General features: G+C 37.3%; 1 protein-coding gene across 6 annotated transcripts in view; it reads left to right on the forward strand.

The window, feature by feature from the left end:
* Positions 1 to 24,906, forward strand: part of LINGO2 (leucine rich repeat and Ig domain containing 2) — a 475,029-nt gene that overhangs the window by 153,588 nt on the left and 296,535 nt on the right. For 5 of the 6 annotated variants that reach the window (XM_072359097.1, XM_072359095.1, XM_072359101.1 and 2 more), the window contains one exon: positions 18,111 to 18,192. The exons of the other annotated variant lie outside the window; for it this stretch is intronic. The gene's annotated coding sequence lies outside the window, so the exon portion shown is untranslated. The remainder of the gene's footprint in view (positions 1 to 18,110; positions 18,193 to 24,906) is intronic. 6 annotated transcript variants of the gene reach the window in all.

Consider the following 24,906-nt stretch of genomic DNA (forward strand, 5'->3'; position numbering starts at 1 on the left):
GAATATTGATGGAAAGGTTCACCCTCTACTGCCATACCACCAACATTCACCTCTGACGTTGTGGGCCAACATCATAAAACAGAAGGCATTACTTTCAGAGCATCACTTGTATTTGATTGCTTCACAAATGCAGTAGGTTTAAGCAGTAAAGTGCTCCCACAGTTTGTTTTTTTTTTTTTTGCTCTAAGTATTCCACCAGGTATCCTGCATTTGAACGTGTTTTTATGGCCCCATAGACAGTATGATATATTTCTGTTTCTTGGCTGCATGAATACGGCAGCTCCTTGAATCATGTTCCCCATGTGAATTATGAATTGAGAAGTTACCTTCTGCAGTATTTGCTGAAAAGGGCAGCCATTCTTTTTGTTAATGATTTCTGTGTGCCAGTAGAAATCTGCAGAAAGTGAATACAGATAGTATGGAAACAATTCAGGATTTTTAAAGAGAACTGACTAATAATTGAATATCTTTAGACTTTGCTCGCACTTTTCCCCTGTGGAATTAGAGGTTATTTATTTATTTAATCTCAGAAGAATCGTAAGGATTTGTGTAATGTCTGCTGGTTCTGTAACTGCTAATGCTGTTATTTGTCATTATCATTTTAGATGGGTTAGCCGAGTTCTTGAAAATAAATTCTGTTCTCCTTTTCTAACAGCTGTTGTAAACTGTGTTGCAGTCGTCTTCATTTTATCCTTTTGCCATAGGCATATCTAGGTGCTCTAGAGCACTTGTATGAGAATTAAGCCCATGCAAAGCATAAAGCCTGATGATGTTAGCTCCTGTTGGTACAGTTCCATGAAATGACATAAAGAAGGTTTAAAACCTGCAGTTGCATCAAAGGGTAGTCCTCTGGCTTCCCCTACTTTACTCTTATTTATCCCAAGCTACCTATGCAGGTGCTTGCTGTGTGCATCTTCCCTATGTCTGCTTTTTTTTCTGGCTCTGCTGCTGTAAAGGCTCCTCCATAATCTGACTCAGTGCTGTGACCCGCCAGAAAACAAACACAGCTGGACCAGTGAGCTTTGTCTAATAGGACTATCCAACTGGAATAAGGTTGGGGGTAGGATCACACAGCCAGGAGCACTGAGGAGCAAGAGAGAAGGAAAAGGGGTGGAAGTGGAAACAGAACCTGCCTCGTGAAAGTGGCCATGGGCTGGGGACCAGCCACTGGTCAGCTCTGCAAGTTAACAGGTACATTCCAGGTAACAACCTGCTGCACCAAGGTAGTCACTGTTCCTGCTGAGAGGTCATTGGAAAGCAAATGTAAGCTTTCATAGAAACAGGCAGACCATTATTTTAATTTACGTTGTGCCAGGATCTGAGTGCTTAATGCTTTAACCAAGTTATATGTCATCCGGACTTGAATGCACAGTGTCTTCTTAGCACCTCTGTGCACGCTACTCGTCAAACATCAGACAGAATTTCCAGTGTTCATTTCATGCGGGAGTGAATTGAAATTACGTATGTTCCTTCAAAATCATGCAGGAAGGACTGAAGCAAAATAATTAAGCTTTGTTGTGGTTTGTATCTCAGTCAAGCCATGTTCTCCAGAGTGTTGGTGAATTAGCTGGTATGGTGATCAGAAAAGGCATGTTTTTCAGGTGCTATAATGAATATTTAGGGCTGACAGCGTGGTGCCTTTACTTGTCTTGTAGATAATTCCTTCTGAGGGGAGAACAGAAATTTGAGTTGTCTCAGATTTCGTCTGTTTTGCTGGTGATTCTCTGGTGTATTGTTCCCCCCTTCTCTCTCTGACCTTTTTGTTCATGTTGTTCTGAAAAGTGAGGAGACACCATGCTTCTGCTTTGTATTCTGCAGAGAATATAAAGGAACACTGTATTTTCTTTCTCTTGTAAACACTCTTTCTTACTTGAAATAACCACTTTTCATTCTCATTATTTATAGTCCATGGGAAATGCGTAAAGCACTTTACAAAACACATAAGGCAAAGTCACTGTATTTGAAAGAGTGCTATTCATTCTCCAGTGAGTTATAGAAAAGAAATGAAAGCATTGTTAGGAGTCCAAGACCCTAATCCTATAGTACTAAAGTTACAGTGAACTTTGTCATTAATTTAAAAAAGCCAAAAATTAGCTCTTAAAATCTTCTCGGGACAAAACTCAGAGGAGAAGTAGCAAAGTAAGTTTTGCTGCTTGTGGTTATCTTAGGAATTGTGTGTAACAGCATGGCTTGACAGCTAAAATAAATTATGGATGTGAGGATTTTGACAGACTAGCCTGGACATCACAAATCATATTTCAGGTCCCAACTTGATAAAAGTAATCTGTATGGCTTCAGGTGGATTAAAGTCTGCTGCCAGACCTTTAAAATGAACCCGATGCCTAGATTCTGCTAGGCACAAGTTCTTGATACTTCTCTGCATCTATCCTGAGAGCTGATTTTCATTCACATTTTGCCACCTTAATCTTGCTAGAACACCTACCTTGTAAAGTGGGAATCTTTAAAATTAGGTGGAGATTCTAAGAATTCCAAGAGAATAGGGAAGACTTTCAGTACCACTGCCAATAATGTGGGATATATGGGTATGTGTATATTAAATAAATCTTATTGAACAGATTTTGTACCAGTGTATCTGTACCAAAGGTAACAGCAGGGGAGGTGGTGAAGAGGCCTTGGAGGGTTTCAAGTCCTAACTGGATTGATCCCTGAGCAACAAGTTCCAGCCCCACAGCTGAGCCTGCCCTGACAAAGAAAAAAACAAGGGGGAGAACCTGAAACACTGAAGGCAAACAAATACAGTTCACAAAGAGTGAATCTGCAAGCATAGTTATACAAATAGCAGTTTCATGATGCTTTCCTATAGAGATTAAAAAAAAAAAAAAAAAAAGAAAATGCTATTCCAGCTAATGTCTTTCCCCTCTTGAGTAATCATTACTCACAGTCTGAGATGATTAAATCTGGCTGGACTTCAAGACCTGGTTTGGGTGCAGCATACCTGACAGTATGAGCACTGCCTGTCAGCTACTCTCTTCACTAACTAACAAGCTTTTCCCTTGCTCCTCCTTTTAACCATGGTTTGATTTTCTCTGGTGCCACAACTAATCACTAGAGCATTTGCCACTCTGTTCTGCACTTCTCATGGTGCTGTTCAGTCTGCTGCACTTTATACTGCCAATTGACAGCCACTTAGGATATCGTTAGAGCACTGCTTACAGTTGTTTGTTTGTTTTTTTACCATATTTCTTGTAATAATATATATGATGGTAAAAACAAGACATGGTTTCAGAACCCACATCCAGCTGTTAATTTTACACCTTGCAGATTTTACTGATTTTACACCTCCAGAAGTCCTAAACACATGTTTTCTTCCATTCAAAGGCTTATACCGTGGTGCTGAAGGGTGCTGGGTTATTGTTAATGCCTATCCCATCCTCACCAAAACAGCTAGCTGGCTTAATTCTGCATATGCAGTTTCATTCTTCTTTTCCATTTACTATTTGCTATAACATCTCTGTTAAATATAGATACCTCTCAAAAAGAATAGCACAGCCATGCACCAGGACTAGCAATTGTTCGTTTTTCTCTCTTTGCTCTGTTGGAAGTCAGGAGGCTTTCCATCCTTATTTGAGCTTTGATGTCCTTGGGGCAGATGAGAAAGGAAAGAAACTGGGAAGGAAAGTAGGGGTTGCTTTTTCTTTTGGCATCTGCAACTGCTCTAATCTTAAATCTTCAGCAGTGAAACAGCCTCTGGGATGTGTGACACTGATTTCTGCAAAGGAGTTGTGAGTAGAAACTTCATCATGTGAATCTCATTCTTCATAGGTGAAAAAGTATCTTACATTCTTCTTACATTTTAGATCTCTAAAATTATAGAATCATGTGATGAAGTTGTTAGGGACTTTTAAAGGTCATCTGATCCAACTCCACTGCAACGAACAGGGACACCTACAGGGACATCAAGTCCTCAGAGCTTGGTCCAGCCTGACCTTGAATGTCTCCAGGGATGGGGCATCCACCACTTCTCTGGGCAAACTGTTCTTCACAATCCTTATCATAACATACGTTTTCATATATCCAGTCTCTATCTCTTACAGTTTAAGAACATTGTTCTGTCAGCACAGACCTTGCTAAAGAATCCATCTTATTTCTTATAGCCTCCCTTTAGATGCTGAAAGGAGGTATAAACAAAGAAAACTGAATTCTCTGTGTAAGTAAACTCCAGGATATGTTAAAAATATCTACTTGTTCCATTGCAGTAAATAGTGCAGTTCTGATCCAGAATCAGCAAAGTACATAGTAATCATTTTACATAGATATTTCATTGAAAATTGTATTTTAATTGTTTCATTGTCTAAAAAGATAATTGAGTCTCTAGGTTCTTTTTGGAAACATGCATTATTTTAACTGTATTTTTCAGGCTTTTTTCTTTTTTTTTTTTTTTTTTTTTTTTTTCCTTTTTTCTTTTGCTTTATATTAGAATGTTTTCAGTGAGAATTCTTAGTATTGGCATTTTGTGGGTTTTCAAGCATGATTGGAATTCGGCACAGCATCATAATTCTGATTTGCATGTCCTGTTAGAGACACTATTCAACTGTAAATTAATTATGGAAAATAATGGATCTCTATAATTTGGCAAAAGTCAGTAAGTCTCTGTTCTATTGTATTTACTGTATGAATGTGTTTAAAAGGGGTTTTGTGTTTTTTGTGTGAGTGAAAACCCGAGTCATTTTTATAGTACTAAATAAGCTGCTGAAATGCCTGCTTATGCTGTGGTTCCGAAAAGTATAACCTTGAAAGTTAAGTCATTCCTTACAACTGAGAGGAATGAGCAACAGAACAGTGAAAGCATTGCTTGTTAGAGATTATTAGCGATGGAGAGAGATCCTTAACTGCAAAACTGTGTCAGTCAGTGAATCTCAGTTCATTTCTGACTCTCTTAGGCAGGTGAGGAAGATGATTTCAGTTTGCAGACTTGAACTGAAAATAAACCACAAAGGGGATTATTGTGGTTAACCTAAATCATTTGAATTTGATGAAATTACATTTATATGACATAGAGAGGACAACTTGCAGCGATATTTTGAAAAAGTAATGCTCATTGTGTTTTAAACACACAAAGACGTCTCACACTAATGGTAATATTAGCTTCTCAAATACACTGATATAAACAACTAGCAGCCATGTGTTTTTACTTACACAAACAAAGCAGAATTTTTGCCTTCTCTGTGATGGGTGGTTGCTTCCAGCTCTTGCCACGGTGTGGTAATAAAGTGCACTGCCTATATAAGTGTATCATACATTTTCACACTCTACAAGAAGTGAAACTAGTAAATAAATGATATTAATAAAATAGTATTCTTATTATAGTACTCCTGGATATGCGTTGATCTTTGGTTTCAGAAACAAAAGTGCATTATAGAAAGTCTGCTGTATCTGAGGATGTTTTTGGATGTAAAGCAAACAATAATTCTGGCTATTTAATTCATATACTTTTTAATGAATCACTACATTTTTTTGTATTCGAACAACTTAATACTTCTTCCTTCCCCCCCCCCCACTCCCTCTCCCCCCCCACACACACACATATTTTAACCTGTTTTTATAATATTTAGTCTCTTTTAAAATGAAAGGCTTGTTTACACAGCCATCCTTGCCCACAGTGGTCTTCTTTCTGGGATGTGATGTTTCTAAAATATCACCTGTTTTACACACTTCTTTTTATAGGGAAGTGTTCAAATGGCTAAATTCAAAGCTAATTTTAGCTTAGTGAAACCATCTGCTGTATCTTACATTGAACTGACTTATTTTGTGCCTAACGATCCATACTCTTATTTTTGATTTTTTAGATCAGGAGGGGGTGGGAGTTGGGGGGCGGAAATAAAAATACTGAGTGTTAAAGTTAGCAGAAGCAAATATTCACATTATTTGAAAACAATCTCAGCAAAGATGAGTAGCATGAAGAAATTGGTATGTGCAGATCATGGAAATAAAGTCACTTAAAGTGGGAGAGTTCTTAATGTAAGCTTACACAGTGGTTTATAGCCACTACCAAAGGCAATTATGAAGTCTGAATTCAGACTGTAAATTCTGACAGTTATGGACCTCCATGTAATTTCTTAATGACACCAAGTGATTAATATTTATTTTTTGTATATTAGTAAAGTTTGTTCAATATGTCAGAATGGTTTCTTTCTGCAGTTGCATTCACTTACAGTTTGCTCTTGGCCATAAAATCTACTATGATGCACTTACAGGCATATTTTGAGCTTAGAACACTTGTGACTCAGTGTACCAGACTGTAAAAGAAATAATTTACACTTTCAGCTGAACACTTGACCTTTGCCAATAAACTCAGACAAAAAAACAAGAAGAAACCAAAAACCCATGATCATGGTATATAGGTATATGCCATGCATATCTCTGGGGGAAGGGCAGATGGATCCTGACTTTTTTAGTGCGTCTGAAACTTTCTTTCAAGGTTTCTGTATTAATTACTTTCTGACTGAGAGAAAGGAAGCAGTTCAAAGCTGTAGAGCATAGAGTGGCAGAAGACATGTATTTCAGAGTTTACTTTTCCCCTGTTTGTCAAGCCTGAACTTCACAGTAACTGACTTAGATTCTCCCAGGATCTTATTAACTTCTAGCTCTCAATAAACGCAGATCTTTACACCTTTTTTTTTTTTCCTTCTTAAGAAAAGAACAGTGAAGTTTGTTATATTTCTCAAGTAATAATAGTAATTTAAAAACAAAATAAACCAAAAACAGTGTCAAACGTCACTAAAGTCTTCTGAAAAATGTTGCTTCCTTTGCATAGAAAAAAAAAAAAAAAGGAGAGAGAAAAAGCAAAATGTTTTCCTGTGTATGTACTGGCCAATCATTTCTATTTATATGGCTCAGAATTTTCTCTCTTTTTCACTAGATCAAATATTGCAGTAGGTAGAAAGGCCTTGTTCAGTAGAAGATGCTAATAGAAAGGCCATTCCAAGTAATGGTTTTTTTCTTGCTAATGTTATGACAGTGTTTTCTAGTAGAGTCAGTATTTTCTATAACATTTATAGATTATTAATAATTAAATATCAGTCACTTTAGTAGAATCACAACGTGTTCATTCACTGAGCTGAAGTGAAAGGGTTGTTGTTTTTTTATTTGCCAAAGTAGTACTTTATTATTTATTTGTATTTTCCACTATGAATGCAGTGTCAGTGCACTCCAATTTCAAGCTGGATTCTTTTGTGTTCTGGAAGGAACAGTCTGTGTTTTGGTGTTTTGGAGGAGGACTTGCCTCTGTTTTGGACATTTTCACTGCAGGAGTTTAACATCTATGAGGACCAAGTGGAAGATGCTTTGCCCACTGTCAAACCTTTGGCCCATATAAAAGTATATCAGACCACTCTTAAAAGTAGATCAGTACCACTCTTAAAAGACAATTCATTGCTTAAAGGAAAAAAGTTTTAGTTTTTTATCCAAGACTGTTAGGTAATACTGATGACCTGAAAGGAAACATCTTAGTTTGGTAGAAGTTCCATTTTTTTCTTTGACTCGAAATACCGTAACAACAAATAGTCATTAAATGTTCCGATAGACTATTTGGCTCGTACGTTTTTTTAAAAAGATGGTCATTCTGATTTCCTGCATTGCCATTTTCCATATTTGGTTAGAAGGAGGAAGAAATCAGACAGTTTTGCTAAGTTGCAGTGTATCAAACTTTACATTACAAAAACCAGCTCACAAACTATAATAGATCTTTAACTTGCAAACCTTATCCTGTGTCATTAAAGCCTGAAAGATCAGTCTCGGTTGGTGAGCTGAGCTTCAGAGCCTTTAACGTATTCTTTCCAAGGTCACAGAGAAAAACTGGATTTGGTGTAGTAATTCTGTTTCCTCATTCCAGAAAATGATAGGCTTTCCCAGATCTGTCCCATGTTTCTGTTTTGTTAGGTTCAAGAGACTGTAATTGTTGAGTCGTTTCTGAAAACAGAGGATGAAAATATTCTCAGATAGATAATCCCTAATAGTTAGTGTTAAAAGTGTTAATAGGTGTTAGTGTTAAAAATCACAAGAGGAAGAGTTCTCATATTACCATGGGGTGGAAAGCTCAGTATCTGGTTATGGTATCTGCATAAAGAAGAATTAGGGTTGTGTGCATGTTTAAGCATCCTCTGGAATTAGACTGTATCCCTAAATCAAGCACTAGAGAAGTTTAAGCTTTCTTCCCAATCTCAATCAGGTATCAAGATTGTAGTAACTCCTAGGAGTTCATTTGGATTGCTTATGGAGGGTCATTAACAGATAAACTTGTACCCACATGGGAAAACAGCAATACCGTTGCTTTTTCGTTGTCTCTTCTCATTTTTTTATTATTTTTCAGTATACGTCTTTTTCTTCAATTTGAAGACTTCTTAGCTCAATACTGTCCTAGACGTGTGAAAGTACTATTGATGATTGTGTTTGCCTTTATGACTTGGCACATCTTGCTGTGTGTTGCCTAAAAACACCAGCACCATTAGAAAAAAACAAACCAATTTCCACTGAAAGATTATGACAACTTGCACAATTGAAAGAATGCAGCTTCCTTTTAATGTGAGGAACTAATGTTACTAATATACTAACTAATAAACTCTAGGACTAGACGCCAGTTGAAATATTTTGCCCCTAATTTTCCAATTCAGATAGCTGGGATATTTATTGGGATTATAAATAATCTAAATATTATTATTATAAATTATTATTATTTATTATTATAAATAATCAAAACCTACATACCCATGCAAACATCACATTTTCTTGCTCAGGCTGTTTCATGCAGGTTTATACTAAATGGGGATAAGCATAAGGAATCACTGCTGAGACCAACAAAACGAGCCTGTGACAATTTCTTGCAGCAATGTGAGTGCTGCTCACATAATAAGCACCAGGGAATTTGCAGGAGCTGTGTTATTGTAAATGCAGTACAGATAGGAATGGGCTCTGCGTATTTCCCAGATGGAAGGTGCTTCTCCCAGTACAGAGCCAAAGCATTCGTAGGTGGCAGGGATTTGAGAGCATTTAGCTCAAGCCCAGTTTACCTGCACCAAGTCCATAATCTCCTAAGCCTGAAACCTCTCTCCCTCCTGCATCACCATTCCCATGACTTGTTTATCTGGCCAGACAGTGGAGAAACACCTGCGCAGAGAATGCCTTTGCTGGGAGTTTCTCTGTCCATAAAGGATTGGCTATCTCATCTCTGAAATTCAGTTCCTTCGTTGCTCAGACAGTGTTTTGCTGCTGCATTTGTCCTGTGATGCCGACTTCCCTGGGGCAGATTTCAGGCCACACTGTTTTACAAACTTCAGCCTGCAACGAAATATGTCCCTGTGGCAAAAAAACATAAAGAGAGAGGTATAAACCCAGCAAGACTAGATGGAAGATTTTCAGTGGGTCCAAGATTCCGTATAGGTATTCAAAGCAGAAAATCTTCATGATTTTATAAGGAGTGAAGAACATTTGTGTAGAAATCATGGGGGAAGAGTTTATGATCTGCTTTGTATGTATTTACAGTGTGAACCTTTAACCTGTATGTAGATAAGAAAAAGGTTTTGTAAAGGCCTCCCAGGGAAATGAGTTCAACTTTGGGGGGTAGTTAAGTTCATTCTCAGAAGTAATATGTTTTAAATAGGCTCAGTACATGTTCTGAATATATGAAATGAAGTATAGCAATTGGAAAAATAAATCACTAGACCAGATATTATCAATAGTGTTGGGACAAAGTTCTGTATCTTCTTGGAGTGTTAAACAGTTGAGTTAAAGTACGTAAGATTTCATCCAAAACCTCCAATCAAAATCTAATATCTGAGATACCATTCAGGCAGAAAGCACTTGAAATTCATAGTATTTTAGCTCTTAAAATAATATTATTCCTATATGTACTAAAACTACAGGCACTGTATTCACAAACACAAACTAATTTAAGTGTGTATTTTATCTTTCTGTTTCATATGCCCAGATGGTAATCTGTTTGCTTTGGGGTGAATTCATGAAATGAAGCATCTGGAGTTCTGAGTGTTTCGATTTGCTTGACTAGCTGCACCAAGCCCTTGACTACAGAACAAAATATTTGCTGCTGGAGCTCTTATCCTGAAACTAATGTTGCCAAAGGGTAAGGAAAGCATAAATGTATTGGTATGCTTTTCCAGACTACAATTCCACTAAGATTACTTGAAACCTTGGGGGCAAGAGCTCAGTTCCCCAATCTGAAGACAAATGTCATGTATTTTATAAACATAGTCTACTAAAATGAATCCGATCTGCACTTGAATCATCCATCATCTTACAAGTGCAAGGTCAAATAACATTTTGCTTTTGTATAAGAACATTCATATAAAGTTGATTTAGTTACAGTGACAGTTCTATATTCTGTTTTATATTACTAAAAGATATCAATTACATTACAGGTAGATTACAGCTATAAAATGCAGTACATCTTATGTGTGTGTGCTGGAGAACTACTGCATTTTATAGGTGTAACTTTTTTAATTCAGGAACTTGCAAATATGACTGTGAATAAGGAGTGTGAATCACGAGGGTGGAAGACAAAGAGTAAGTCTCAAGGCAACTCGAATTTGTGTCAGGATATGCTGGGGAAGTGGTGAGCAAAGTAAGCCCTTGATTAGCTCTTCTGTCACTGAAAGTTTCCATGGATTTTAGGAACACTTCAATTTTGTTAAGCCATACCAATGGTTCTGAAATTGCTCTATGTATCCTTGTCTAAAATAAATAGCATCCATGTATTTTGTACTTTTCTCTGACCTAAAAGAGATGTAGGTCCTCTCTGAGTAAAAAATAAAAGATTACCCATGCTGACCTGGGCTAGCCAACAATCAGCAGCTTAACTGAAGGATTTTTCCTGACTTGACTGTTGCAGTGGGGTACAAGGCCTGCTTTTAGGTCTCATTGAAACTACGCATATTGGTTTTTGTCATGATCTTGTCCTTGAGATCTGAAACTAACTTAGGACCAGTTTGGTATAGCAAAAATTAAATATGTATTCTTGCATGAGAAACTAGCATTAAATCTTTGTGATCAGTGTTGCTATTGGAGATACTAGAAGTGGGCAAATGAAAACATCTGGTGGGCAAAGACTACAGCAGACAACTGCAGGAAATACAAGAGTACGTTTGAGCTTATGCTCAAACAGATGAATGCTTTCTTAATTTCTGTTTTTGTAACTTCTCATCTCTTCTTACCTACACACATATCTGACTGAAATGGGGAACTTGTCTGATATGTCTCATTCCTTCACTGTCATGACAGATCCTATTTGCTCAGCTGGCAAGAACAGCTTATAAAATGGGTTGTTGCAACTGATTTATATTAAGTACACCATACAATCTCATTAACGTCCTTTTATCAGTGGTTTATTTCATTGAACCAATTGCCATGCAGCAAAGTAAACCTTCCTGCCTCATTAATGAAACCTACAATTAATAGCAATGACAGAATATATTATTTATTATTAATTTTACAAGTAGATATTGGTAGTTTCAGATGTTTGTCCAGGTCAGTGTGATATGCTTAAACTGTGCTCCTGGTTTTTATACTGAGTTGGCATTTAATAGTTTTGTCAAGTGTTTGTTTAATAAATGACTGTATGTACGTCTTCCTAACTTTCTCACAAATATAGTTTACATAATAATTACAGCTATTTTAGCAGCTAAATAGAAAGTGTTTTCCAGAAAAGTGCTTGACCATGAGGTGTCTCACACCTGTAATAAAAGCTGTCTGAGCTGTGTGGTGTTTTCACAGGTTGCCAGAAGTCAGTTAATGGGTCATATTTTGCAAGAAATATTTGTCAATCTTTACACAAGTTTTCATTCTGAAAGCCTGCTCACATGTATAACACCACACAGTATTTCACCCACCATGGAAGGACATGAGGTGGGACAGGATGCGATGGGAAATAATGCAATGTGGTGCAATAAAGAGGGATGCAATGGTTTGTGGTGAAATGCCTGAGATCTTTGAATGAGAGGAATACATGGATGTTTTTTACATTTCATTTTGGAATGGCATTGGTGAAATAAATATCTACAGACAGTGTTTGTCTGTAGTCAAGGCATGAACACCACTGCTCTCTGGTTTTCCAGTAGTGTGTTGTTTGATTTTGGTAAACCTTGACAGCATTTGTATGTAATGAAATGAAAGTAAGAATTGCATAGTCTTCATGGAGCAATCCTGCTAGTGGATGAATAAATGATGACTAAATAACTGGTTGGTGGAAAATAAACACTAGGAAGAGAGAGAAGAGACTGCTATGATTTCATCAGATGTCACTTTTACGCGTTTCCTGGATTCTGGTATTTTCTTTATTTTTATAAATTTGGTTGTTACTTCCTGGTAATTTTCCATTTTGTTCATTGTATATTGATGCTGTTGCAAAGAGTGACCAATTATTGTGTCTTTTACTGAGAAAGGGGTAATTTTTTGAGTTGTAGGAAGAAAACATTTGAAGGGAATTTTAGGTTGATATTACAAAGGCATAAGCTTATTCATATCTCTTTTGTCTGTAACAGATCTTAAACATTAGTCAGCATTAATTTTAACTGAAGGTAATATGGCGATGAAAAATGAAGGGAATGACAAAATTTAATTATCTTATTGCAGAATGCCTCTGTATGCATTCTCTAGACTTTCAACAAAAAACATCAATGAATGTGCATGGGCTTTGTTAAAAGAAAATGAGATAATGTACGCTTAGGCTTCAGAAATTTGAAATTTATTGGTTTTCAAAATTCATGCATAATGTCTCTTCTGATTTAAAATTGTTAGGAACTAAATATAACTCTTGAGGATATTTAAAAAGGGAAGCTTGAACAAACTGTATTAGCATCTTCATGGTTATAAGCCTGAAAATACTGCCTCAGTTGAATTTCAATCACTTTTGATAACTGAAATTAACTAATGATGTTTATATTTTAGGTCAAGTCATAAAATAGGAAAACAATCCCATGCCCAGCTTCTGTTGTTAAATATTAGACATGATAGATATGCTCATGGAAGATAGTTGTGACAGATCCTCAAGAGTATATGACCCACTCCCTCCTGCAGTGCTACATCTGGCTGTATACATGTCGTTTCTGACATTTTTATCTGAGTATAATAATGAGAGCAGTACTAGAGGTTCCACAACTGCCATAGACAGTACATTTCAGTGCCAGACTATGCTTAGAAGTAGAAACATTTTTCCCCAGAGAAACTTTAATCTCTTTCTGTTATTTAATCTCAGTAGTTCCGGTTGCAGCCACTGTAATGTCTGTTCTTAATGTTTTGTTTTGTTTTTAATTTTCAGAATTTTCTTGTGCAGGCCCTGAAATACTAAAATGCAATTGCAAGTCTACAGAGCATACTGTGTCCTGTAACTTTGAATAGGAAACAGTGGGCATTTGAGTGTCATGCATCCTCTCATGAAGCTACACTTCCATTTCGTTACTGTGAAACTCCTCTTTGCTAGAAGGAGTGTATTATTGGAGAATTAAATACTTGTGGGTTACAGGGATCTGGCGCAACTTGTCAACTCTGCTAAGGGCAGAAAAATGGATTCTTGCTACATATTCATAAATCTGATGGTGAAGAGTCATGCTTATAGTCATGTTTACAGTCCAGATTTCTTAGAAGACTTTCTTCAATACCAAGTCTTTGGGATATGGTTTAATTCTACAGTTGATTGCTCATTTAGTTTAGTTGTTTTGTTTTTTTAAGAGTTTCTGAGCTTAATGTACATTGCAAACAATCTAATACATCTGCTTAAAGAACAATAACAAACCCACACCAATTGCCGTAGGCTTCTATGGGAGTTTTTATTTGTTCAGTTCTTTAATGCCTGACAAGAAATATCCATTTTTATGTTTTGAACTATGACAGACTTCCAAAACAAGCAGATGATCTCAATGTATCATCTGTAAATGCCCATTGGAAGTCTTTTGAAAAAGTCTGTGATTTTATTTGAGGGAAAACATCACCACTAGCCTTACAGTATTGTATTGCCAAAATAATTCATCATTTTAAGCCTGAAACCTTTCCCCTAAGCTATACATAAAACTAATTAACTATGCTGTTAAGATACAGCATTCAGCTGTATTGATAGGATTATTAATAGGATGAATAGGATTTTTATTCCTTTTCAACATACAAAATATTTAACAGATTTAACTCTTAAAGCATTAAGCTTTTCCAGCTGTGTTGCATCTCCACATTTTAACTCTGTGGCCTTTAATGTTTGCTATATTTTAGATTATATAAGCCATGTAACTTACTTTCCTGATGCTCATGCTTATTTTGAGCTTTTAGGACAAAACAGTCTTCATTCATTTTGTATGGCTGTGGTGTATTGCTCAAAACATCTCTCTGAAATCTCTGTATTATCTCCAAGCTGTCCCTGCTAGTGTTCTTTGGTGAATTCCTGTTTGATATTGTGACGCTTCCAAAACCATCTTTGTGACAGTTGTCCTTTTCCTTCAAGCATCAGCTTGATTGAGATTGCAGACAGGGCACTGCAATACACAGATTTAGGTAAAGTGTTCTAGAGATAACAAAGGGTACTTCCTGTGGATGGTTTTTTTGCCATAAAATTTGCGATCAGTAAAAATGTTGTGTGTTTTCCCTGCACAGCCCATGAATCAATGGCATCTTTTTGTTTGTTTTGTACTTTCCTTCTGGCCTCTCCTTTCTCATCTGTCTCTCTTAATTTTTTTCCATTTCGGTTTCCTTCTTGGATATTAAGCTGATGGCTTCACAAATTAGCTTTCTAGGTCTCCTAGCTCTCACTTCTGAATACAGTCCACTGTTTTTTATGTACGGAGAGGGATTTTTGTTCCACGTGCATCACTGAACACTCAATGCAACTGAATTTCCTCTGCTTTTTTACACCTCATTTGTAAGTGTGTGCGATTGTCCATAGCCAGCTTGGCTCTGCCTAAAAAGCAGCATGGGGCCAAGGGCAACTTCTAAGATGGTGATAGTGACATCTCACTACTAGGGAAGATAATTAATTCTTCTGTCTCTTATGATTTAGGCAGTCACTTATCTGCATAAGTATCTCTTCCTTTGTCCCAGACAAACACATACCAAATTTTTGTGATGGACTTGTTGAATGCCCATTACAGTCAGTTCTAACTACCCGCTTTTAGTCCTCTACCACCACCTGGGTTTACGCTCAGAAATAATGTGCAATAGCGGCAGATATTTTTACCATTTGGCTTTTGATTTTTTGAGCTTCTCCCTTTGATAGATTTTGGTATCAATACTCCACTGTACTACTGCATGTTGCAGAGGACAGAAATTAGGCTGCTTAAGTTGTCCTTTGAAGCACATTTCAGAGTTAATTTCTCCCTGGCCTCCCAAGTCTCAGATTGATTTTTATTTTAAATCTGTGATGTCTGCAGCAAAAAAGTGAAGGGAAGTGCCTGCAATATTTAAAATAGTTCCCGTTTGCTTTAGTATAAAATAAATGAAACAAACTTCTGGAGATGTGGTGGGTTTGCTTATTTGTATGGCTTTGTTTGGTTGTTCTAATTTTGTTCCATATTTAGTCTGAGAAAAATCCAAAGTAACAGAAGGCAGAATTCAAAAATAGTTACAATATCCCCTAGGAAGTGAAGACTTGAAAAAATAAAGGCTATGAGTTCAAATACAGCTCCTCCCCTTCTCCATTAAAATCACCAGGTGAGTTCGCTCTGAATCTTTGAAACTTGCTCTTTATTTAGCTTAATAGTACATAATACATTCAGGAATTCAATACATTATAGAACAGTACAGTGTAATATGTATTTAGACTGCAAGACACTCTTCCAGCACAGTGTGAAAACTCTCCTGCTTCTGTGGGAAAGCGGCATGGAAAGATTGCTATTCTTAACATAGCTGTGTTTTCTTTTGAAGGAAAATACCTTTCATTGAAACAAATAAAGTGGTCCAAAAATAATGAACTCAGACATTGCAGTGGTGGCACAGTTTCTATACTCTTTGCTCCCTAGCTGTGTTTCCAATCAATAATAGAGCGCATGCACTGAATAGTCAAATATTTGCTCTTACTAAAGCAGTATTGTCCTGTTGTAGCCTTTATCACAGAACAACACTGAAACAGAATATATATATTTTTTTACATATCCTCATAATGATGTCTTAAAATTAGTGGCAGTATCGCTCCCTAAGAGTGGACACTTCTGTCTGTCTTTCATAATCAAGAACATATGGTTTTATGTTTGTGTGGTCCCAGGGGTTGGACTTGATGGTCCTTGTGTGTCCCTTTCAATGCAGGATAGTCTGTCACTCTGTGATTCTGTAAATTGCCAGGAGTGCATAAGAGAAGCTGTGGTGAATGGGCTGGCAGACCACCACTGGCCTCTTTCTTACTCCTCAGCAGGACATGTATAGAAAGTAACACACAAAAAAAGAGCTAGTGTGTTGAGGTAAGAACAGGGAGATCACTTATCAGTTACAGACTCAACTTAGCAAAGATTCTCCGAATTTATTGCTAGTTAAAAATGGAGTAGGATGGTGAGAAAAAAAGAAGTCCACAAACACCTTTCTCCACCCTCTACTTCACAGTTTTAACTTCACCCCTACATTCCCAGTTCCTCCTCTGCCTGCCCTCATGCTGAGCAGCACAGGATGATGCAGAATTTGGCAGGCTCTCACATTTTGCTCCTTCTTTGCTCTTTTCATCTGCACTGCTGTGGGCATCTCTTGGGCCGCATGGGTTGCTGTCCCATGCCTGGAGCACCTCCTGCCCTCCTCCTGCACTGACCTTGAAGTCTGCTTCTCTCACACAGCTCACCCCAATCTCCAAGCTGCTATTGTGCAGCAGTTTTCCTCAGTCTGCTCTCCGAGAGAACACCCAGCATCACTCACGGCCTGGCTCTGGCAGCAGTGGGTCACCATTAGTGTTAGGGTTGGGCCTCCACTGTCTGCAGCATCCCTACACCTAAACCTCTCCATGTAAATCCTAGAGGTGGATTTCTATATTATTTGCTGAATTATTTCATTTCTTCACAATAATGATGTCTAGCGTATAATATTTTCAGCTAAATCCCATTGTGGATCAGCATTAAAAGAGACAATGTATGAAGTTTTCATTTTCACACGATTTGACATGCCTCTGTGGAGTAAGATGGCTGAAAATGAGATGCTAAGGAGCTAGTGGGGAACCAGAGCAAGTCTTGTGCTGAATTTATCTCTGAGGAGGTGCTGGTGAGGTGAATGAGGAACTCAAGTTTTTCTGTCAGGGAAGCAGCTTTGTGCAGTGGAGTTTAAAATGTTAAGTACATTTGTTTCCTTATTTTTTCTTGCTGTTATTTCACTTTTCAAATTAATCTTTGTCAGGCCATGGTGCGTTTTAAGAAGAGGTGCATAGCATTCTTTTCCAGGTCTTTGAAAGGCAATTTCTTTATGGCAAGATCCAAAGTATTTTGCTATCTTTGTTTGCTTTCTGGAAGGCTTAGGGGGGCCATGTTGATTGAAAGAGCCCATGGCATCTATTTCAGATTAATTTTCAGAAATAACAGTCGCTCGTAGTCTTTGGTTTGGATTTTTCTGTAGTCTGTAGTTTGTTTTCTTTACAAGGAATCACTCTGGTCCTGACAAACAAAAAGTGAGCATTTTTCTTAACCCCTATATCCTTGTTTTTGAGTAGATTTTTTACCATGTGTTCCATAAAGGCAGATGGGAAACTGTGATTTCAATTCAATGTGGCATGGCTGAGGATTTCGAGACATGGATGAAAAAGGCTATATGGAGGAGCCAGCTTCCATCACCAGTGGGAAAAAAGTTAATCCTCCTGGAAAGATTTTTATTTTTTCTGTCTTTTAAGTGTAATACTTGTGTCAGTTTCACCTTCAGATCCCTTAGTAAGCTGCTTTGTAAGCTACTGTGGTTAACAGTTACCTGCTCCCCATGAGCGCCAGTGAATACACAGTATTATTTGGTATTATTGGGAGCTTTCACTTGCCTCTGCTCTTTACTTGAGCAGAGACATTTATGGCTCCAACATCTTTTCTGTTCCTTCTTGGAAAGAATATGATCCCAGACCATCTCAAGGAATTTCGCTAAGAACATTGCCATTTCTAAAACCTTGGTACAACTTAGAAAGCTAAATGGATTTTCCTCTTCTTGTTTTCTAGTAAGCGAGCAGCAGAGCTGGAAACCGTGGCAGTAAATTATTTGTCTTTCTTGCTTGTATCCATGGATCCTGGATTTTGCAAGGTAAATCTCCAATTTTAATTGATTTTAACTTTATACTGTTATGCAATTTATAATATTATAAGTACGTGACCTTATAATACCTCTAGTTGTTGAAGAAAGTACTATTGCTTATTGTCTCACTGGCACTTTCAGCAATGAATTGTATTAAAATACTCCTATGCCTTAAAATGAATACAGTATGATGCTTTAGATTCATTAGCAAGCTTGCTTTCCTCTCAGGAAAAAAGAAAATGATGCCGTGATCTGAGTTATTTGTGAGTTTCCAAGCTACTGTTCCTATATTTCCATCAGTCTGAATAGATGAAGAGTTCAGCAGAGCCTGAAGATTTAAGGCTGAATGTGAATGCATGTTTTTTCTGTCAGGAGAAACGGTCTGCATTCTGCGTTTCTTGGTGATTTTGTGTTTATGGAAGATTTCATTAGCTGAGAGACAAAAAGTGACTGTTAGATGTACAAGGCTGTGCTTGACAGCCCTTATTGCTGTACACTTTTTAACATGAAAGGGTCATATTCCTGCTCTGAAATGTATTTCTTTTTAAGTTACGATTGTCAATTATACTTCATTTATCTTTCAAAAGTAGTCATGTAAAGTATGTGGAAAATTTAGTTTTGAAAGTTTGAAAATATTTCCTGGAAAACAGTTTATTTTGATATAGCTAATTTTGCTACCATGGAAGAGAGAGCTGCTCTGCCAAGAAAACTATGTCCCTAAATACCTTCCTCATTCTTAGTTTACGATCTAGACTTAATATTATTCTCTCTCCTTTAAGACTTGATTCACCTGTGACTTTAATCTTTGTAGTTGTTTTAGTTGTCGGTAGGAAAGAACATTCCTCTCTGAATCTTTCTGCTATTGAAACACAGTGAAAAAAGGTTTTCAAAAGTTTATTATTATTATTATTGTATATTAAAAAGAGTCAAACCAAAAGCCATGCAAAAGCTGCTGCAAATTTGTGGTTTTAAATGAACTGCTGAGCAGAAGAGTTACCCCCTCTTGATAGAAGTGCCACTATGAGCTATATATTCAAGGTGGAAAATAGGCCCTTTTGAAAAATAAAATCAGCAGCCTTCCTAGCACCTAAGAGGGGGAGTGAATATTCTGCTCTTCAGCATTTATTTAACAAGCTGAACCCCAAGGCTGTGCATTTTAATGTATTGTATTTCTTTAGCAGGGGGGGTAAAAGGGTGAGTCAGCCTTTGCTGTGAGTGAAATCTGGCTACAAGATGTGGGTGGTGATTGTAAAAGGAAAAGTAACTGCATTTCCTTCTAGGCACCTTCTCAGGATGGAAGCCATTTGTAAATACTGAAAAAGGCTGCACATTTTTTGCCAGTCTTACTTCATCTTCTAGCAGAAAAAATCCTGTTGTAAGGAAGACCCAAAGCTCAGTGATTTTCCATGTAGGTTGTTCAGCTGTGAAAATACTGTGTGCGATAGGAAGTTTCAAAGGGGAGCTGGTACAACTTCCAAGGCTTTGTGTTATGTCACACAGGATGGGTCTACCTTGAGATTTCAAAAATGACAAACATGGGAAGGCATTTGCAATCAGCAGTTTGATGGCCAAAGCCATAATTTTACAAAACCTTAAACGCATTTTCTGTGTTCAAGTTGCGTCGCATTTAATGAAGGCTTAAGGGTATGCATAAACACTTGTTAAAATGGGGTATATTTGGCTCATTGTGATGAAGAAACAACAGTGCAGACAGTAAGTAAAATTTTGAAGCATCTGTGCATGACATAGCAGCTGACAAGTACTGGTCTTTCTACATCACGTGTTAGATTAGTTTCTTATGCAAGATGAGGAGGCTCAGGGGAGACCTTATATCTCTCTATAACTTCCTGAAGGGAGGTTGTGGTGAGCTGGGGGTTGGCCTCTTCTCTCATGTAGACAGTGATAGAACTAGAGGGAATGGTTTCAAGCTGCGACAGGGGAGGTTCAGGCTGAACATTAGGAAGTATTTCTTCTCAGAAAGGGTAGTCAGGCATTGGAATGCACTGCCCAGGGAGGTAGTAGAGTCACCGACCATGGGAGTGTTCAAGAAACGTTTGGATGTTGCGTTGAGGAATATGGTTTAGTTGGGAAGTATTGGTAATGGTTGGACTAGATGATCTTCTAGGTCTTTTCCAACCTGAAAAATTCTGTGATTCTGTGATTCTGTGAAGATAAGAACTGTTGCTTCCCTGTTCCACACACACAAACGTTTTTAAACGGAATTCACAAGGAGTGTTTAGTTGTGATCTAAAAACATATTTTTTTTTAAATCTGAATTGGCCAGTTCTGACTTACTGAGCTTCCTTTGGTCGTAGGCATAGTTAAATCTCAAGGTGCCATTGACTCTAGAGAGCCATGTATAATTTTTGCATTGACATTTCAATAGCAAAACATCAATATTCAATTTGGAGTTGGCAATAAGTCACTGTCAGTGAGAATAGACTAATACGTCTTATGATGATGATCCTGTGTGGGCTAATGAGATGGTTTTAATCAGCCAAAAGGCAAGGTTCAGAATTGCAGTTTGATCATTCTTCTTTTAAAAAGGTTTGGGGAATTATTGTGAACCAAATTGTCTTTCATTCTACCTTTTGTCTTCCTACTTCTGAGAAGATTCAATACCACCTACTTAACTTGTTTTCCTGGCATTCTTGCGATGAATTTGGAATGCATAGTACATCACGTTTGTAGATTTGCATAATCTGATGTTGTGGAAGTTTTCTCTGTACTTTTGATTTAGTGTTAGAATACTACAAAAAGCGTCCTAAGCTCTTGCACAGTTGTTAGGCATCTCAAGTCCTCCTTCAGTAATGTAAAAATCATTAAGTACTAAGATAAGGCATAAAAGCGATAGAGGCATACTTTCTATTTCTCTTATGGAAGTTAAGAAAGGAAAGGAATGCTTTATTTCATTGTCACCATGTAAGTCTAATGCTTTGTAAGATGAAATTGTCTACTCCCAGAAATTATAAATTTGTTATTTAGACATTCATAATGAAAAACAAGAAAATTCTAATGAAAAGATATGAATCAGGAAGGTGTCCTTGTGATCATGTCTTCTAACGTAAGATCCCAGCAGCTCTTTATTCCAGAAGCTTGATTAAAGATTAGTTTTCTTCCTGGACAAATATGAACTCACATCTGGCTTCTTTGTGCGGGAATTCTCTTTCTCAGTAATTCATATAGTCCATTAACTAATCAGTAAATGCTAATTGGACCACAAATCCTCCTAAGTATGCTTTGTAAGACTGGCTGATGAGTTGTTTTCCCTTTTTTCTTCAATGAACGTCCATCCCAAAGAGGATGCTTTGATGGTGCCATAGTGCTACGCTTTAATTTTGGGCATCTGCCTAGAGCAGAGGAGCTGAGGTGAGGCCTCATGGCAGCAGCAGCTCCTCACGGGGAGCAGGAAGGCATTGCTGAGCTCTGCTCTCAGAGGACAGAATGGCACTTTTTTATATCATCCGATATAGCCAAGTTTCATGTCCATGCAGTGCATGTCAAGAAGTAATGAACATGTCTTGCCACTGTCTTACATACTTACTCAAATTTCTTAAGACAACAATATTTAATGTACAACCTTACTGAATTTGATGGAGTAGCACCTGTATATTGAGGGAAAAAAAACAACAACAACAAAAAAAAAAAACAACATTTCTTGAACAGTCATAGAAGAGAAAAATCAATTCTGAATCACAGAGTACTTTTCCCTTCTGCTGCTGGTGGTGCTCCTTACTCTTGATTAAAAAACCTCATCCAGGGGTTTGGTAGTATAATTAATTGAGATTTCTCAAATCTCTTACCGTTACCAGATGTACTTGCCTGAATATGAGTAAAAGCTATTGTAGTCACTGTTCTTCATTCTAAAAAGGAAAATTGGAATAGTTGTGATGGAATGACTAGAATTATATGCAACATGGTACATAAATACGAAAAGTGGATCCTTCACAATTGAAAGGAGATTTCTTTGTGTGTGCAAACGTTATGTAGAGTTACTCTGCAGTCACTTTCTACGTTACAGAAGACAAAGACACCTTGAACAAACCTGCGTGAGCTGTTGTCTCCTTTTGGTATCAGTGCCAAAAGACTTCCATTTCCTGTCAGAAGCAATCTACCATTTTGGATTGTGCATCTTCCTTGAAATAACAGAATCATCCCTTGACTTTCTTTCATGCTTTACTCACAGTCTCACTTTGCATCCTTAAATCTTTTGCATTTTCAGCATCCAGCCTAATCTTTGCTATGGAATTTTGCAGTGAGAGCTCATCATAGTAAAATACCGTGCTGCATTTCATTAATCAGAAAGTATATGAGCAGGAAACAAAAGGAATAACTTTGTATATTATTACTGTCAATACAAGGGTGACACTTGAGCTACAGTAGTAATAAAAGGTAGAAGGATGTTTTATCAAGGTAGTGTATGTTACTGTTGAAACTGAATAGAGTAGGTTGGTTTATTTTGATATTGGTAGAAGAATTTTCATGCCTGAAAGTGTTTTTCAGTTCCTGACTAGCAAAAAATGAACATAGAAAAATCTGTTATGTAGCAGCAAACTGATACTATGCAGTTTTTTAATAAATATACAGGTGATCACAGCTTAACACCTTGAATTCTTTGACATAATTTGTATTTTTAATATAGCTCTTATTTCTGGAGTAAAATATGTCAGTATCACTAGAAATGATATAGAAGTTTTTGACATGAATGTCATATTTCATTCCTCGATAACAAGTTTCTGAGCTTGATTACAAGCGTGTTTATTGCCTCACTGTGAATTAAGTCATGTTTAGACAAGAAGATCATTTTCAGGCTTGCTATTCACTGAGATTTAATCATGCTGACCACTGTGGTCTGTCTCATCTGTGCTGATGGACAGAAGGACCTTCTGCCAGGCAGGGGGGGTTTGAAGCAGGTGATAGATAGACAGGATACTATGGTCAAGCGCATCTCCCTGGGAGAGGAAGCCCTGTGTCAGATCCATTAGAAAGCCTTTGAATTTGTGAGGAAGAATGGGTCACCCTTTCGTGTGAAGGAGGACACTTATAGGTCAATTGAACTTTAATGTAATTTGACATGTTTTGAAAAAGCACTCACGTAGGGAGGCACACAGCTCATCTGCTGTCTGGAATCCTGAATGGGAGCTGTGGGTATTCCAAAGGCAGGAAGGGATTTTTTCCCACAAATGCTTCTTTCAAAGTGGTTTCTGTAAAGGCAAATACTATTAACACTATCACAAGAGGAGATGCCACTGTTATCACGTTCTTAAAAGCAAAAGCACAAAGGCTGAGGGGTGAATAGAATAATTAGAATATCTCACCTCAATAGAATATGAATATTTCAATGATAAATCTGAAGGTAGAAGAGCAACATGCTCCTTACTTTGCATTTAGATAGCAGGCTGAGACAAAGAATAGTCTTCCAGATTTCCCAGACAGTCATTGTGACTGCTTTCCATTTTCTGGGGAGAGCCCTGTGCTGCTCCTGGTGATCTGTCTCTGAAGAGTGCTGCTGTAGCTTCCAAGGCTTCAGACTCTCTCAGTAAAGGCAGTAGACAGAATAAAACTGTGCAAAATCCATCATTTTCCACAGATGGCTGTTTTGTCTGTACAACTCTGAACATATATTTGGGCTCTTTCTGGAATCATTTCCCCCCCCCCCCCCCCCAGCATTCCACCCCCACTCCTTGTAGTGGGGGAGGCGATTTAGTAACAATTACACAAAAGCAGAGCAGTTTTAATTGGAAGGTTTAAAATAGCTTCTAGTCATCTTCATCTGCTAAAAAAAAATAAAAAATAAGAATAAATAAATAAATAAAGCTCTCTTGTACCATTTATTTAAATGTATTCACTCTAAAAATATTCGTATAAATTAAGCAGAAAGCAGCCACCATTTCAGTCTCATGATGTCTTGTCAGACAGGAAGATCAGTGCCTCAGTCAGACATAAAGGTTGATTCAGATGAGGGAGGGGATGGAGAGAATGGAATGAACTAAGAATTGTATGATTTCAGCTTTAGTTTGGACATGAGAAGAACAGCGATGCCTTTCAAAATCAAAACCCCAGCATTCTTGGAGACAGTAGGCTATTTCTGTGGTATTCATGCCATGTGAAACCCTGCCATTCCTAATGCATTTCCCTATGCACAATTTCACCAGTGTCTAATTGATGTCATTCGGCACAAAAATTAAAGGCTACATCCTATGCTAATGTAAATCATGGTAACTCTGGAGTTATAGTAGCACACAGGTAGTTACAGTAGCCCTCAGGTCTATTTTAGAACTTCTAATTCTACTATAGTGAACCTCATTGGATAAACATTTCAAAATATTTTTGAATAAGAAGTTGATGGAAATTGTTCATTCACTTGAACGTTTTCAAGGTAAAAATGTTGATGATTTATTTTCTGTAACAGATGTTCTTGACTTCTGTTCTATCTAAAAAAATACCAGATACTGAAATTTGGCAGAACTTTGTTGTATGCAGTAAGAGCAAGCAAAGCAGTGTGCCTTCAGATGGTATCCAGGAGCCAAAAATCCATCTATTTTAATTTCAATTGTAAAATATTAGGATCGCCTACACTGCCTTAGAAGATCAGTACTTACTTAACAAACATTAGGGAGAGAGAGAAAAAATTAAATGCAAAAGTTGCGTTGTTCCTTCTTAATGATGGATATTTGCAATATTCAGAGACTGCCAAACAGCTACTTAAGCAAAAACAAACAA

Source organism: Excalfactoria chinensis, chromosome Z (assembly GCF_039878825.1).
Source record: "Excalfactoria chinensis isolate bCotChi1 chromosome Z, bCotChi1.hap2, whole genome shotgun sequence".
Classification (NCBI taxonomy): domain Eukaryota; kingdom Metazoa; phylum Chordata; class Aves; order Galliformes; family Phasianidae; genus Excalfactoria; species Excalfactoria chinensis.